This window comes from Sardina pilchardus, chromosome 5, assembly GCF_963854185.1.
Source record: "Sardina pilchardus chromosome 5, fSarPil1.1, whole genome shotgun sequence".
Taxonomy (NCBI): domain Eukaryota; kingdom Metazoa; phylum Chordata; class Actinopteri; order Clupeiformes; family Clupeidae; genus Sardina; species Sardina pilchardus.
The window spans coordinates 26,139,172-26,154,068 of NC_084998.1; the positions used below are offsets into that span (position 1 = coordinate 26,139,172).

Here is a 14,897-nt window from a genome sequence, read left to right on the forward strand (position 1 = left end):
GAATATGTAGGCCTACTTATATTTCAAAATAAGAAATAATATAAATATATGGAAGTATATTTCAAATATATATGTTTTGTGTATGGAAACTAATGCTTGGATACACCACAATAACTCACACCTTATGTATAATCCCAAGCAATGTTACAAGCATCTCTAGAAACAGATGGAGATCAGATGATAATGTTGGTTGCTATGGTGGTTGCTAGGTTGACATGGTGGTGATTGGCAGGCGATTAGTGTAGCCTAATTATGTCGCTGAGCAGCGAATGGATTTTACACAGTAAGTTGGTCATGGACTTGGTCAAGCGTAGGAACATTGTAACACCCTCTTAATGTGGCAAGTTTTGTGTCATTTGGCTCATGGGGGACCATACGATAAATTAATATATGTGTACATTTAATGACTGTACACTACGCACACACATGCAGGCACCCACCCACCCACCCACCCACGTATGCACATACAGTACAAAGATACATGCATGTACCTGCACGCACACACACACACACACACACACACACACACTCAGAAGTGAACATGCACACAGACAAACTAATAAAACACACACACAAATGCAGGCAAGCAGACATACACACACATCCCATTACCCCAAGAGATAATGTTTCTTTTTTGAAGTAAATACTTGGCCCACATTTTGAAATGCACACATAAATGAATGTTGTAGTTGTGCCCTATGCTTACTGTTCATTTTCAGCAAGTCCAAATACGATGTATCAGTGCAGCCTAACTTACTGTACTGTATGTTCCCAACCACTGTGATGGGGGACAGAGGACGGAGCTTCATGCCAAACTGGTATACTCTTCATCCATGGCTTGAGTATTCGGTCATGTTGGACTCTACTATTGCTATGCATTTGGACATTTTAGCACACCAAATGACCCAGACACTGTTTATGTTGCTGGATTTAGAAACTGGACTGGGCTTGAGTATTCGGGCATGTTGGACTCTACCTATTACTATGCATGTGGACAAGGGCACTTCAGCTGTGGACTGGTCGGGGAACCGGTAACCCTCCGGTCACAAGCCCGAAACCCTAACCAGTAGGCCACGGCTGCCCCAACTATGCAACAGCCCATGAAAGCTCTGCTGCGAAAAGACTGTCAGCTGCCTTGGACTGAGTCATGTGCAGTCGAGTCGAGTCAAGCGCATAGCCCTGCCCTTAGTGTTGTTCGATCCCAGCAAGCCTACAATAAGTCTCTACAGATGCTTCAGACTATGGAGTAGGTGCCGTCTCAGCTGGACAGTAATGCATGGTGCAGAACACACTGTTGCTTTTGCATCTCGCAGTCTGTCTGATGCTGAGAGGAAATACTCCATCCAAGAGAAGGAGGAGTTGGCCTGCGTGTGGGCTGCAGCACACTCGACTGTGCTGATACTCATCAAGCTCTTATGACATTGTTGACAACCAAGGGGGATAACCGTGCTGGATTTCGAATAGCCAGATGGTCAGCCCGCTTGATGGAGCTTGATTATGATATTAAATATAGAACTGGTTCCTTGAATCATGTGGCTGACTGCCTATCAAGGCTCCCGCTTCCTGAGACAGACACTCCATGTACAGAAGAGTTGCAGCCATCCTCACTGAGGGACACTTTCAATCACAGTGCCCTACCTGTGTGGCGATATCAAAGCTACATGCGCAGGTACAGAAAGACTGGCCCTTATGTAAAGCAACTTTGGAACCTGAATTAATGCCATTCTATTCAATTCGACATTAACTTGTAGTCGTGAATGAATGCATCATCGGAGGTACTCATCAAGGCCATAGCGTAGCCATTACATTACATTACATTACATTGAATTTGGCTGGCGCTTTTTAACCAATGCGACTTACAACATGGTAAAAACATGTTTTAAGCTTTTAAGAGCAATTCTGATAACAAATATAGCTGCAAGCAGCAATGTGGGGGCCAAGCAGGCAAGTCAAAAGGCCAGAGTTGCCACGTTAACTCAATGCTGTTCAGTCAGGTATGTAGTTTTAAGCAGTCACAGGAATTTTGATGTCAAACAACCCAAGATTGGCCGAGATGCAAGCTCACTTCCTGTTCGGCGGCATTGCCGCCAATTTCGATTGGCTGTTGCGGGCGAACGGCTTGAGACATCGTTCCGAAAAAGCAAGGTCTATGTTACAGTCGGGCTGAAGATCATCCGTGTGAAGTTTCGTGCAGATCGGATAAATTTTGCGACCTGTGGAAATGTTTAAGGGGTTTTGATTAAATCCAATATGGCGGCCGAACCAATTACGTTGATGTCATAAGTTGCCATCTGTCGACGTAAGGATCTCCCACAGTATTACTAGACACCACTAGTACATTGTAACTCTAAGCACAACAACAGCTACAGGCAAAAAGGCATGTTTCTGAATAACAGCGCCCCCTAGAAGTCAAAGGTCACCATCTTTCTTGAGCGTCCTCCTGATGGGGTCACAAGTCCATGTACCAAGTTTGGTTTTGATACATGCAAGGGTTGCTGAGATATGAGCTCACTTCCTGTTTGGCGGTGGCGCCGCAGAATTTGATTTGGTCGCAGTTATGGGCGAACGGTAATAGTTCCGAAGACAAAAAGCAATGTGTGTAAAACGCATTGTCTGAAGATGATGTGTGTCATATTTGGTGTCAATCGGACAAAATTTGTGATCTGTGAAGCTTTAGTTTCACTTTGGCTAAAATCCAAAATGGCGGAAAATCCATCATGGCGGAAAATGACGTCATAGGGTGCGTTGGACTCGGGCATGTTCAAGGATTCGGTAACAATACCTGATTTTTGAAAATTGGACCAACGGGTCAAAAGTTACGTGCATAAACGTACGTCCAAGTTTGGCCTGTTGGTGGCGCTAGAGTGTATGAGGTGCCGACATGAAAGACAGCTTCGCTGCATGAATGACAGCTTCGCCGCTTGGCCCCCAATTTTACAACAAGAAACAACAACCACAATAAGTGCATCAGTGAGTGCATCAGTGAGTGCAATACGTGCATCAATGAGTGCAATTGTCCGTAGTGGGAGCTGCAGCTGGGAATGAGGGCCTCCTACTTGTCCCTGTTAGGTTGCCATGGTTGTGGACACCTCAAAGGGCACAATAATGGTGGTAGCCTACGTCAAGGATCAGCAAGGAGCAAGGGGAGGCAAAGATCCTTCATTACTAGCTACCCTCTCTGAGGGGGGTGTGGCTGGGTATGCCCCGTCCTTCGTGTCCCTGGTCGTGGCCACCTCAACAGGCGCTGTTACAGTTTTATAACAAATATATTTTATATAAATATATTAAATAAAAAATATAATACATATTTATTAAGCAAACAATATTACAGCAACACAGTATGAAAGATAAAGGTTTTCATGTGTACTTTTACTTCATTTAGATTAAATATAAGTCATTTAGAAAATAATGAAATAATTGTAGAAACTTCTCTCCCTCTATTCTTTGGCTACTGTAATGACAGACTGAAAACACATAGGCCAATAGCAGCAACAACAACAAAAACATAGGGGCGGTTCTCAACTGTGCTCTGAATGGCACTAATGTAAGGTGTATGTCTGTCCAAAACTGTGTAAGTTGCAGGAAGTTCATAGCCTGGCAAGCCAAACTATACAGAAATGTAGTCTGGGGTCGGACCACAGAGCTGAAGCCTGTGGGTGGGATGAACCAGTGTCTTTCAAACTACTCTGCAAGTAATAGGCCAGCACTTAATTGTGACCAATTGTAGCCAGTCGCCAAAATGGCTAATATCCTTCTTTAAAACGAATGACTTGAGTTCTTCTCTCTGCTCAACCTTCAAAGAAAAGCCAAAGTCTATAACTCTTCCAAAGCCGATTCAAGCGAGCTCGCTTCGTTAGCCTCATCCATCTTTCGTTGTTCTCTGTGGTTGTTGCAACACGGTCTCACACCCAACTCGTCGAACGAGGATGCATGGTCAAACCCCTTGGCGTCAATATCGGAAGCCGAAGGTGCCTCGCAGCTCTGTCATCACCGTGCTAAGGCGAGCTCAAGGACTGTACACAGATAGAGCGTTCTGATTTGACAGGCTGGCCTGTTGTCGAACGCAGGCTTGGCCTTAACGGTGCGACCAACTTCGAATAATCCCGGAAGTAGAAACACGAATTGAGCTGGTGAATCAACACTCTGCTAACTCCCATGGACAGCCATAGATTGCAGATTTTTGCGATCCCATAACTTCATGTAACATGTACCCTGTATCGCCCTTACAGCTTCTATATATTCTATTGGGTATCGAAGGCAAAACTAATTCACGTCTTCCCCGTATATGACGTTGGTTTCCCGTAAAGAAGTATAGTTAGCATGTCGGTTGGAGGGACGTTCAACGTCGCATTTCCCGGCCGTAATGTTTGGATAACAAGCTCAGTGAATTGGCTGTTAGAGCTCAGTCCAGCCTGCACGAAAACCGTGACGGAAAGTCATTCGCAGATCTTTGGTACACCTGGTGACGCCCCTGATGTTAGCCATCCTGCACATTGCTGTAACTCGTCTGATAGACGTTCGTTTTTAATATTATTATTATGTTTACTTGCCTCTAGGTAATGATTGCCCTATCAAACAGTAGGCTACGCTTTTCACTGATCTTGCGAATGACTTTCCGTCATGGTTTTCGTGCAGGCTACCTGTTTACTACTGTTGACTACTGTACTTGTAGACTTAATGGAACAAGTTCATGGAAAACGAATGTGCAGAACGTTTCGATAATCTATCCTACAGAGCCGTTACGTGAGTAAGTTTATCTCTTTATTATCCAAATGAACGGTCTTAAAGTTAGTGAGTTACAGAGGCTGGCAGTCAGTCCGACAGAGGGGGGAAGCATGGAACACTGACTCCATAAGGAACGCCAGGTTAGCGTTAGTAACAATATTGCAGTTGTGACTGTGGGTCTGGCTTGTCAGGCTAAGTTGTGACTGCTTAGCCTAGAAATCTAGACGCCCTAGCGCCAGGTAATCATGTCAGGCTAGTGGCTGCTGACTGTGGCATTCAATTCGAACCTTATAAAAAAAACTCTGTGGCGATTTTCATCATTTTGTAAGGCACGGAGATCCGGGGCTATCCCCAAGACATCCGGGACCAGGGCTCTAGCCCCGAATGCCCAGGTCTAACAACGCTACTGGCTAACGTCACGAAGTGAGTCTGCGCAGTACGATGGAAAGTAAACGGAATTTTGTTTCAGCCCCCCCCCATTGAGAACAACGTCTGTTTGTCCATTTCGTTTAGGTCTATGGGTGCGACCAAAGCCATCGATATCTCAAAGTTGCGACAGCCGTTGACTTCCATGTTAAAGCCAGATTAGAGCGGTCACGTGGTTAGTGGGTAGACTCAGTAGTTCCCTCGGTCCCTGGTTTACTACGGGATTGACAGCAGCGATCGCATTAATATTTACGGTGAATACTCGATGAAAATGACTATAAACTGCATTTCCACATACATATACATTACTCAATGAAAATGCATTATTATGCACACGACTATAAGTCATGTAGAAAAGTCGTATTATATTCATTCATTCTCAATGGAATAGTTCCCGGAAGTGCCGCCATTGTTTGTTCACGGGAGTCAACGGTAGTGTCGCAACTTTGAGATATCGATGGCTTTGGGTGCGACCCTAGACCATCCTGCTAGGCAAAAAATATTATAGGGTGCGTCTAGATTTCTAGGCTAGGAAGTTCACACATAACGTGAATGTCGCAGCTGTCAGATGGAGGAAATGTATGAAGGTATATTTGGTGCAAAAGTCACGAGCACATTTAACTGCAGATGTCGCATTTGCACACTAAAGTCACAAATGTGTAACTGTAAATTTGAAGTTGTACATATTTTTTTCATACCTTGTTAACACAAAACAGGGCTACGGGTTCACAAATCCGTTTTAAAAGTTTACAAAATCGTTTTACAGATACACAAATCCTAACCTGTGCATCTCAAGCTCCTGGCCTCATCCCCTCGAGACTTTTGCCCCATTTACACTGCAACGATATGAAGGTATTTTTGGTGCAAAAGTCACGAGCACATTTAACTGCAGATTTTGCATTCGCACGCTAAAGTCACAAATGTGTAACCGTAAATTTGAAGTTGTACATATTTTTTCATACCTTGTTGACACAAAACAGGGCTACGGGTTCACAAATCCGTTTTACAAGTTTACAAAATCATTTTACAGATACACAAATCCTAGCCTGTGCATCTCAAGTTCCTGGCCTCATCCCCTCAAGACTTTTGCCCCATTTACACTGCAACGATTGGGGCAAAACACATTCGCACATCCGTGTTTCATAATCTGAGAACATGCACAACATTCGTGCATTTGTAAACCCAAATGTGAACTAATGCAACAGAAGTTGTGCATCTGTGAAATATTTTCTCATTCATATTTTTGTTTGTTTTGATGTAATGTTCGTTTTATTCTGTTAATTTTTTGTATTTATTTGTTTAGATGAATGTTTTTATTCGTTAATTAACGATATTTTCGATAGTCTTGCGCTTTTGTTAGTCCTTATTTTGCTGCTTCAAGTTGGCTGATGCCACAAGTGAAAGTCCTTAAAGACCGCTGACGATTTTTGCCCTGGGCCTCTCACATCCTCCATCCGTGCGCTGCACTTCATCGTCTGATCAGAACATCTGAGCTGAGGACCATGGCTACCAAACGCGGGCGGGCGGGCGATAGCCTACCAACTGTGGGCGATGCTGCCGACTGCCGAGCTGCTGCCTGGACTGAGTCTGTCTGAATCGAGCAGCGCGTAACGTTGGAGGCCAGGGACAAAATGTTGCTAACCTGCAGGGTCGCTCTCGACTTCAAGCTGCTCGGTGCATCTGCTGCTTGTGCCTCTGCTTCTGGTGCTCTCCAGACGGCCTGCCTAGCGACTGAATTCCGCCGGGTTGGTCTGATCAGCTACGGGATGTGCATCATCTATTGCCCTGGGACTTTTATCGGCCGTCTACTGATGCAGTCATTTGGACTAATAAGTTGGCGTGGACTTTTCTGATTTAGTTTGCTTTTATTATTTATTTGATCTGTGTTTGTTTTTGTCCGTCTTGTAATGTCTTGGTGTCTTGGAGTCACGGGTACGCTGGCGATTACGCCGCTCCGTCCGGCATCTTTTGTCTTGTGCCAACTTTGTCTTTTGAGTGTTTGTCTGTGTTGTTTTTATTATTTGTTGATTTTTGTCTGATGTCTGTGTTTGTATGTCTTGTCCCACGGGTACGCTGGCTAGTACGCCGCTCCGTACGGCATTTCTTTATGTAGCGATTTGTTATTTTTTAAATTTGTTTGTTTGTCTTGGTGTCACGCTTGGTGGGCACGCTGGCGACTACGCCGCTCCGTCTAGCCTCTGTTGTCTTATGTACCCTATGTTTCTTGTTTGTCTGACTATTTGTTTTACAGCACTTTGGTCAACTGTGGTTGTTTTTTAAAGTGCTATATAAATAAATTGACATTGACATTGACAATTGACATTGACATAAAATTCTATAGATCGCTGTGATCATTGAGCATTTTCTTGCACGACTACAAGTCATTTTTTTTGTTTGGCCTTTTATGCCTTTAATGATAGGATAGTGGAGAAGAGACAGGAAGTGAGTGGGAGAGAGCGATGGGGTGGGATCCGGGAAAAGAAACACAGGACGGGAATCGAACCCGGGTCACTGGTGTGTTGTGCAGGTGCCCCAATCAGTTGCACCACTGCTAGTGCACCAACTGAGTTTTAAGAGAAACATTTTTGTGTGGGTAAAAAGATTACTTAGATGGTGAGTTGTACTTTATCTTCCAACACGTATGGTGAACTCATGTCAATTCCTCATGATTCATGATATATTAAGGCATTAAGTAATGCACAAATTAATCATGAATTCATGTATGAATTCATGATGATTCATGTACCCTTACCATAAAGTGTTACCAAAAATATATATTTTAGCGCATTTAACATGCACACACATCGATACATAAAACAAAAGATGCTGAACGGAGCGGCATAGTCGCCAGCAGCGTACCCGTGACAACAGGACATAAATAACAATTGACAAAATAACAAGATGACACAAGACAAAAGATGCAGGACGGCGCAACGTAATCGCCAACGTGGCCTACCCGTGACACCAAGACATACAAGACAGACAACAACCAAAAATCAAGTAAGTAATAAAACAAACAAAACCAGAAAGGTCCACGTTAACTTAGTCCAATTGACTGCATCCAAGTCAGACGGCTGAGAAAAGTCCCAGCGCAATGATGACACACAGCTTTGTACCAGACCAACCCGGAGGATTCAACGCTAGGCAGGCCGGCTGGAGAGCACCAGAAGAACAAGCAGCAGAAGCACGTAACAGTCCGAAGTCGTGGGCGACCCTGCAGATCAGCAACTCAGTGGACCCCACAGCGACAGTTTGTTTTTAGCTTCTAACGTTAGCATCTGCTCGATCCAGACTCAAGGCAGCAGGGCATGGCAGCTCGCAGGCCACCAGAAGCTTGACAGTCGCAGTAGCAGCACATCGCACGCAGTTGCTAGCTAGGTCCTCAGCTGTCCTGACCAGACGGTGAAGTGCAGTGCTGCTCACGGATGGAGGATGTGAGAGGCCCAAGGCAAAAGCTAGCCATCGTCAGCGGTCTTCAACCCAATGGACTTAGGTTAACATTCACTCGTTATGGCATCAGCCAGCTTAGGCAGACGAATAAAGACTAAGAAAAGTACAAGACTATCGAAAATAGTGTAAATAAAGAGTGAAAAACATTTGACAAGGCAAATAAATAAAATAAAGAACAGAATAAAACAAACATTACATAAAAACGGGGTGACTCGCGTCCCTGTTATGTAACAGCATAGAGTTGCCATAGCAACACCAGCCCACTGCTTGGCCCCCTCATTGCTGCTTGCAGTTATATTTATTCTTTTCTTCCATTTCCGAGTGTAATGACGCACTTTAAGCTTTTTAGGCCTTTGGTACAGCCTCAATATCACAGGCCCTCAATCATAATTATCATCAGGCATGGGATTCTTTTCAGTTCTTTTCATTCCATTCATTTTTCCATATACGCCAAGCACACCCAGAGTGTTTCTCAAAAGAGGCCATTTTCGTTAGTCTTCCAATAGACGACCATTTCAGACAAAGTCACTGAAGCATTCAGTAATGCTGACATCACTTTTGTATGGAACCCCATAGGTGTCATTGGCAGACATGTGTGATGTGTCATTTTACTAAACTAGATGTACCGCAAAGCAATACACAATTGGTGTTTCTCAAAGTCAAGAGCTCGTCCTTGATAGAATGCTTTCTTTCAAGTCGAGTGCTAGAGAGACAAAGCTACACACCTTCCCAGTACCCTCTCCAGCCGTCAAGATCACATGCAATGGAACAGCCTAGCGAGTGTGGAAGTGCACGTCAATTGTGCACGGTTCCGGCTGCGCGCTTAATTAGAACCGTGGAAATTGTGCTGCTTTTACAGGAGTTCCGACAACTGCGGCTGCACTTTCCTCTAAATAAACTTTTTGGAGTAGCCTACAGTATTTCCACATTCAACTTGGTCTTCACATATCACAATCCGTAGTTTATAATTATGTTAGTGTCAATGGAAACTTGGAAAGTTATACCGGTAATTGGCAACAGCAACAGTAATGTTAAACTTCTACAAAGTTCGTAGGCTATTGGGCGAAGTTCTGAGATAAATGAATAACAAGTCTATCACAACTTGTTCATGCACATTGACATATGCATTTATGATGAATATGCACAATAACTTGATATAAATGCCTGAGCAAATATACGATGGCATTAACAAAACACTTGATAAATCATATTTAGCCTACATTAACACGCACTGCTTCTTTGCATCTACTTTCCATCTCCCTCTCTCTCTTTTTTTTTAAACCGCACGGTCAGAAAATTTCTAATTGTTCATACGCAAAGGATTGTGGGTTATTTCTTCACTCCGAGGATCCATCGATGCATCCTCCAAAATTCTCCGAAATTCTCAGAACGAAGGACTCAGTACTTGCTAGAATTTGAAAGCATCCTTGACAGTGCTTGACGAGATTTGATGACGTAACGTCCTTGAAAAAGTGGCTTGGAAGGAGCAATCCTTGACTTTGAGAAGCACCCAATATGACCGCCGCTCAGTCCTGCACATTCTCTCAGCAAATATCAATCACGCATTTGTTTCCATCGCCTATCCCCTATTGCAACTTTTATGTATGTAAATGACTGTGTGCATGTGTGCGCTCGCTTTTGTGTATGAGTGCTTCTATGTCTATAAGTGTGGGTGTGTGTGTCTGCTTGTGTGTGTGTTTTATGTGTCTTTATGTGTATATGTTCACCGTGTTCTCTGCCGTCACTGTCACTCCAATATCAGATCACACACACACACACACACACACGGGCACACAGGCTATAGTACATCACACACACACACACACACACACACACTCAGCTCCGATGGTCTCACACAGTGCTGCATCTTAGAAAACGTATTCAAAGATGTGTGTGTGTGTGTGTGTGTGTATGACCGTAGTATCCAGCACTCAGAGCAACCATTCTCTTTTAAAACATATATATTTGGAAACTGGTTGATTAAAGGTTTCTAATGGTGTCACTTATATGTTTCTAGGACAAAAACTAGCAGAGATTGAGATGTGTGTTTGGAACAGTTTTTCAAATCCCCAGGGGGGGATTTAGACTCCAGAGGGTTAATACCACCATCTACAGGCCGATGGGTATAGAGTCCTGAATGGACACATAAATCCATTTATTTTATAGCCCTCCATGGATGAAATTCCACAAAACTTGGCATACTCCCAGAGGGTGTCAGGTTAATCATACACATGAAATATGGTGCAGTTCATAACATCTTATCTGAAGATAGGGGCAATAAAAGCAATATTACAGTACATTGCATTTTCAATTTTTACCGTGGGGGTTCAAATCACAAATGACAGGTTATAAGCTAAGTTGATGCAAGCTCTTGAGACCAACATACCATAAACATTTTGTCATCCTTGGCGCCACGGTTCAGGTAGGGCTTCGGGCAGGGCCAGCGCGGGGATGGAGTGACCCCGGGGACGAAACGAACATTTTACACAGAAGTCTACTAGGGCTACATGCCCACCAAGTTTCATGTGCTCTGGTGTTACGGTGTCCCGGGAATCGTTGACGGAAAATGACGGGGAAAAAAGAATAACATAAATAAATAAATAATAATAAAAAAACTTTGACAACAACTATATGATCGCTTCGCTAGCTATGCTAGCGGCGGTCATAATAAAAGCAGATTATACTTGTCAAAATGTGATTTATAAAAGCAGTGAAAAGAGAAGTATCTGAAGAGGTTGAATACTTTTGTAGGCTCTGTATGCACCACATGTAGGGCTAGCATGTAAGGTTAGCAGCTACTGGTTCTCTTCTGTGTAGAAATCTTCTTCTGTATAAGTAGAATGTTTCAACTTATCAGCCTGTACAGAAACATCCTACAGACTGACAACAACAAAGACATACAGTACCATACCCTTCTAAGATGAGATGGGAATATGGATCCCATGCTATAATAGATCCCTCTAGCCTCAGGTGAAGATTCATTGACAACAGTTGACTACAGCAATAATCATGTAATTTTGACGTTTATCACATTCATAACATTCTGTGGGGCAAATCAGTTCAATGGTTCATCATTATAGCAAACTGAACTGCAAATAAAAAATAGCAATTGAATAAAATACAGATAAAAAAACAGAAATGGAAAGATTCTCAACTAACTACACAGGTGAGAGATTTTAATTGAATTCAGCCATTGTAGGGAGCCAGTGGAGCCATGTGTCTGATTTTGGCTGATTGAGGTGTGCTGCACCATTCTGAATCAGTTGTAATGATCATACATCATACATACTACCTGGGTGTGCGGCATAGGTAATCACCAGCACGTAACTTCCCCTTTGAGCAGACACAAAGGAGACACTCTCCCAGATTGTTGGGTACGCAAGTTTCTCGTCGCTGGTCTGTGCAAGCCATGCAGTATGCTGGCTTGGTTTCGAACAACCCCCTCGCTGTGGTTTGGAGTGTCGTCTGTCCTCCTTCCTCCGGTGTCCTTGTGACTATCAAGGTGAACACTGAACGCGGAGGTATAAGGCCTCTTACAATAACAGCTTACGGCCATATGTCTGATTGCAGCATTCATTTGCCACGGTTACTCTGGGCCTAAAGGCCCGATCACATTATAGACGGCATGCGCTGCGCCCACCGCTAGGTTGCTCTTGGTTGAGATAACGTTCTACGATTTTTGTTGCTGTTACCGCTCCTATTTCTATGGTTACTGCTGGGCTTCGCGCAAAAGACCATTCACTTACAGCGCGCCGCGGTCAAAGTTCAACATATTTCAACTTTGACCGCGGTACGCGCAACAGCGGCAAAGCGGCAAAATGCCGCCGACGCTGCGCTTTGCTGAGCACAGCGGCAGACCCGTTATTGCGCTCTCAACCCATTGAAATGAATGGGTTTCATAGCGCATGCCGCCTGTAATGTGATCGGGCCTTAACTCCTTGGCCCCCTCATTGCAGCTATATTTATGTCAATTGCAGTTTCAGTAATTAGGTTAATTAATATGTATACCAATTAGCCTAATTACTAGGCTGCTCCAGAATGCATTACATGTGTGATGTAAGCAGGATGCTTTTGTTCTTTTGAATGGCTATTAAAATGAGGATTAACATTCAAAACACTTTGCAAACAAGACCTTTATGTAATCTCTTGGGGAAAATATAGGCTAAATATTAACTGCTGATTCGATCAATTCAAAGATCAGAGCAGAGCAAGCTATTACCCTTAATGGACATTTATGCACAATTCCATACAGTGGTTGTTCTATACTAGTATTTTAGTGAAATATGATCAAAAATGTAGGTTGGCTGAGCTGAAACATCTCTTTATTCAGAGTGTCATTTAAGAGATGAGCAAGGAGCGGCACTCCATCACACTTCCTGTGGGTGGAAACAACTTCTGACAGAGCAGCTGAGCAAAGTTGCATCGAGGAAGGAGCCATAGCTCTATTGGTATTAGAGATATGGAGGCTGGAATAAAAATGAAAACCATCTTCCATACAGTAGCTTTGCCGGTGGAATCAGTGTGTAACAACAGGTAACCTTTGAACCGCTATCAAGACCTCTGAAGCTTGATTGGAGTGCCTGAGCTCTTGTGCAGGAACACGTTACATTTGAAATCTTGCAACACATCTACAGTGCACTGGTAACAGCACAACCCCAGTGATTGGCTGTAGACAACCACAGAAGTAAAGATAGACATCTATAAATGGATGTTCAGCATTCCATTATCGCATCATCACAAGCTTTAGATCGAAGGATATTAGTCTCAAGAAAACATAGGCCCCAAGAGAACTACCTGACAGCCAGTGATGTGGCTGTGGTTGTCTGAAGTTCATGCTGTGTAGCTGATTTGACCGATCTAGCATTGAAGTTCAAGGGAAATGATTCATCTCATTAATTTTTCACACTCAATCAGAATACCATTAGATTGTATTATGAAAGCAGTCATGCAATAAATGTGGCTATCCAAGAGTAAAGACCCACACAAAGGGCCCATGCATTGTGTAAGACATCATGAGCTAATGACACGTCAGTGACAGCAATGTGTAGAACATTAGAGGGGTTGACTTGTTACTTTTGATCATTTTAATACATTGAAATTAAAATACATAGCAATTCCAGTTGACATTAACTAATTGATCTTCTTACAACACAATTCTGAAAGCTGTAAGGAAAGATTGAAAGATATGTATTTAAATCAAGTGTGGCAAACACCAATTGTCGCCACACGTGTTCTCTCACAGTCAAGTGGTGATGAAAAATGTCCACTCTCTCTTTCTCTTCTGGGAGATTTCTTTCTTTCAGATGAAAAGTGACCCCTCTCTTGGGGTATTTGACAAACTGACACCCATTTATATCGAGTGTCCAACACAGCCTGTCAAATACACTAAGAGGAGGGCCTTCAGCAGATCCTGCAAGGACATGCGAAGTTAATCTAATAGACAGGGGAAAACAAGGAAAGAATAAACAAACAAACAAGTACAGAAATAAAATTAAATGACAGAAAAATATTCACATATTAAAACATTTGTGAATTGCAACATCCGCCTTCACAATGTAAGTTGTGTCATTCTTTTTATTTAACTAATAATGGTATAACAGAAGCACAGTTGAATACAGCCGTCCACCACATCACAGAGATCGATGTAGATGACCTGCAGCTAACATTTCTATCCATTCAAAGTAATTATGAAAGAAATTATAGAAATAGTACTATTAAAAGTGTACTTAGTATAAATAAAAGCCTACTGTTTTGTATAGCAGTACTATCACTCCAAACACTATATTTTGCTATACTATTACTGTACTATGGTATTTAGAGTAAAATATGTAAATTATGAGTATTTGAAACAATGCTGATCCACTGAACGTTCTTGTGAAAAGGTTCAGTTATAGTTAGAGTCTTCATTTCCATGTTTGCCTAGAAGTGTGCCATTTCAACAGGAAGTTAGATTCAGCACTCAGGCAAAACAAGATCTCTCTCTGCTAACAGTGTACTGATAATACAGGTTGAGTATCATTGATTCAACTTCAGTGCAACCTTGTAGTCTGAATTGATATGTCAAAGAATACAAGCCTGAGGTTCAACATGGACGTTTTTCGAAGAACTTCTGTCCTGAAAAAAAAAACGTGCTGAATTAAAACTCTTGTGTCAGAGGCGCGGAACATACAATACCTGAAGGCGATCAAGAGGCAAACTTGTGGACGGTCTTTTTCTTTTTTTTTTTTTGCTCGGCTGTGCTCCTCCAAGCTGTCAGAGTCCCCCCCACCCGAGCAAAGGCTCCCTCTCGCAGAGAG

General features: G+C 42.9%; 1 long non-coding RNA gene across 1 annotated transcript; it reads right to left on the reverse strand.

The window, feature by feature from the left end:
- Positions 1 to 13,662: 13,662 nt before the first annotated feature.
- On the reverse strand, positions 13,663 to 14,897 carry LOC134080591 (uncharacterized). The gene is made up of 2 exons (XR_009939230.1): positions 14,776 to 14,897; positions 13,663 to 14,034 (listed from the first exon to the last, which is right to left on the reverse strand). It is a non-coding gene; the product is annotated as an uncharacterized LOC134080591 (long non-coding RNA).